General features: G+C 47.2%; 1 non-coding gene across 1 annotated transcript; it reads right to left on the minus strand.

The window, feature by feature from the left end:
* Positions 1-2214: 2214 nt before the first annotated feature.
* Positions 2215-2296, minus strand: TRNAS-GCU (transfer RNA serine (anticodon GCU)). Its single transcript has one exon. It is a non-coding gene; the product is annotated as a tRNA-Ser (tRNA).
* Between the last annotated feature and the right edge of the window lie 342 nt (positions 2297-2638).

Consider the following 2638-nt stretch of genomic DNA (forward strand, 5'->3'; position numbering starts at 1 on the left):
TCATTGCTATGGGCACCACTAGTAATGTGTTGTGTCCGGCTGACGGCTACCATAAGGGCGGGTATCTGCCAAATGTTTCTCGCTTAGAGACCGAGTGTTTCTGTGACACAGCTCTGTAGTTACACACTGCACTGTCAACCACCACAGAAACTCAAAATAGTTGTATACATAGCTCTAATACAGTTGGCATTAGGAAGGTGGGAGGGCTTCATCTTTATGGAATGCACACTGGTTTACTCCTCTAAGCCTGACGGTCGGCCCAGGCAAAGCCTTACGCTTTGGTTTCCCGCCGGTACCCGGGGGGTTGATTGCAACTGTTTTCCACTGGTTGATGATGATGTTCGTCGTTTAAAGGGCCTAACAGCTAGGTCATCGACCCCTATTGGTAGGAAGGGCAACGAAATGACACAATCATTAAAGCTTCAAAATATATCCACTGACTAGAATCTAAAACGAATGGTGATGGAAAAATGATCGTGAAAAAAACAATCATTGGATCCAGTTCACAATATCTTAAGTACTGGGACAATACTTACTATCTAAAGGGGTCCAAAATCATGGTCGAAGATGGTTTTCCGTGGTTTCCCATTTTTACACCAGGCAAATGCTGGGACTGTACCTTAATTAAGGCCAGGGCCGCTTCTTTCCAACTCCTAGGCCTTTCCTGTCCCATCGTCGCCATAAGACCTATCTGTGTCGGTGCGACGTAAAGCAACTAGCAAAAAACTCCAGGTCACCGGCCCCTCATAATGGTACTAATCACTGGTAAAGCAGAAACATGGTGTTCCTCCTATAGTGTACTAATCACTGGTAAAGCAGAAACATGGTGTTCCTCCTATAGTGTACTAATCACAGGTAACGTAGATTCTTGGTGCTTCTTGCATGGTGGTACTAATCACAGGTAATGCAGACCCATGGCATGTCGAACACAATGGAACCGCTCACAGGTGAAACAAACCCATGGTGTTTCGCACATAAGGGTTTTACTCAAAAGCGCCGCAGACCCATGGTGTTCCTCAAATAGTGGGACTAATCACGGGCGCCGGTATTCCCGTGATGTTCCTCACTTAGTGGAACTAATCATAGGCCACGTATACTCATGGTGTTGCTCATATAGTGGCAATGAAGACCCACGGTGTATTACATATTATGCCACCGCCCACAGGCATCACAAACCATGGTGTGCTTCACATACTGGTACTACTACTCACAGTCAACGCAGACCCTCCTTACATAGTGGTATTAATCACGGCCGCCAGCCAAACCCGTGGTGTTTCTTACATAGTGGTACGAATAGACAACGTAGACCCGTGGTGTTTCTCATAGGTAACGCAGACCCGTTCAGTGGAACCGACCGGTGGAATGTACACGATGCCACTTATCACAAACAACGCCTGGACCCGTAGCGTTCCTCGCATAATGGAACTGTTCCTGTGTAACGTAGACCCAAGGTTTTCCTCGCAAGGTGGTACTAGTCCCAAGTAACGACGACGCATGGCGTTCCGCACGTAATGGTTCTAATCACAAGTAGTCTCATGGTTCTAATTTTTCATCCTTGGTCGCCCCTTTTAGTCGCCTCTTACGGCAGTTAAAGGATACCGTGGGTTCCACTGGGTGTGCCACGCCCGTACAGGGAGGCGAGACTGCGGACAGTAGAGGTGAGGACGGCCACGGTCGGAATGGGAATAGCATGTCTCAGAGCAGGGCTTTGGAGGACAACGTTACAGGAAGTGAAGAGGATGTCTCAAGATCGGAAAATGGCTGAAAGCTCCAATGCTTGACGGCAGAAGTGAAAAAGTAATACTGTATCTTCAGTTCATTGCATCATCTGTTTAACGTCCAGGTTTGCATTTTCCCGCGGACTCAGGAGGGTACCAGACTTTACCCTCTCAAAGGCAGTGTCCTAGAACGTGAATGACTTGGTCAGTGATACAACTGAGGAGTAGGAAAAGTAGCACACCATGACGGCCTAACATGCTATACTGAAGAGTGGCCTTGTCGGGGATAGGAAGATAGGAAGGTATAGGCAAGAAAAAGGCTGTGACCTTAAATTGGGTACCATTTCATTTGACTGGGAGACCACGGTAAACCACTGCAAGTATGACTAAGGCGGTCTCCCGGGGTGGCATCTAATCACACTAAACATCTATTGGTACTAATATACAACTCTGAAAATTTTGATTTTGACAACAAATAGTCATCAAAAAGCTTAGTCGACGAGGATGGGATTCGAACTCACGCGTGCAGAGCACATTGGATTAGCAGTCCAACGCCTTAACCACTCGGCCACCTCGTCACCGGAAGAGGTTAAGTGTCTTCTCTCTAATATTTATATTCATGTACCGCTTTACTTGTTAACATAAATGGCACAAAATTCACGCATTGCTGTGAGGCCTATATATTAGTTAAGACAAGATGTATGTAATTCTGCTGCAGCCGTGAACTTAATTAGGTTACAGCCCCAGTATTTGCCTGGTGTGAAAATGGGAGTCCGCCTCGGTGGTGTAGTGGTTAGCGTGATTACCTGCCACCTCCGGAAGCCCGGGTTCGATTCCCGGCTCTGCGACGAAATTTGAAAAGTGGTATGAGGTCTGGAACGGGGTCCACTCAGCTTCGGGGGGTTAACTGAATAGAGGTG

This window comes from Anabrus simplex, chromosome 2 (genome assembly GCF_040414725.1).
Source record: "Anabrus simplex isolate iqAnaSimp1 chromosome 2, ASM4041472v1, whole genome shotgun sequence".
Classification (NCBI taxonomy): Eukaryota; Metazoa; Arthropoda; class Insecta; order Orthoptera; family Tettigoniidae; genus Anabrus; species Anabrus simplex.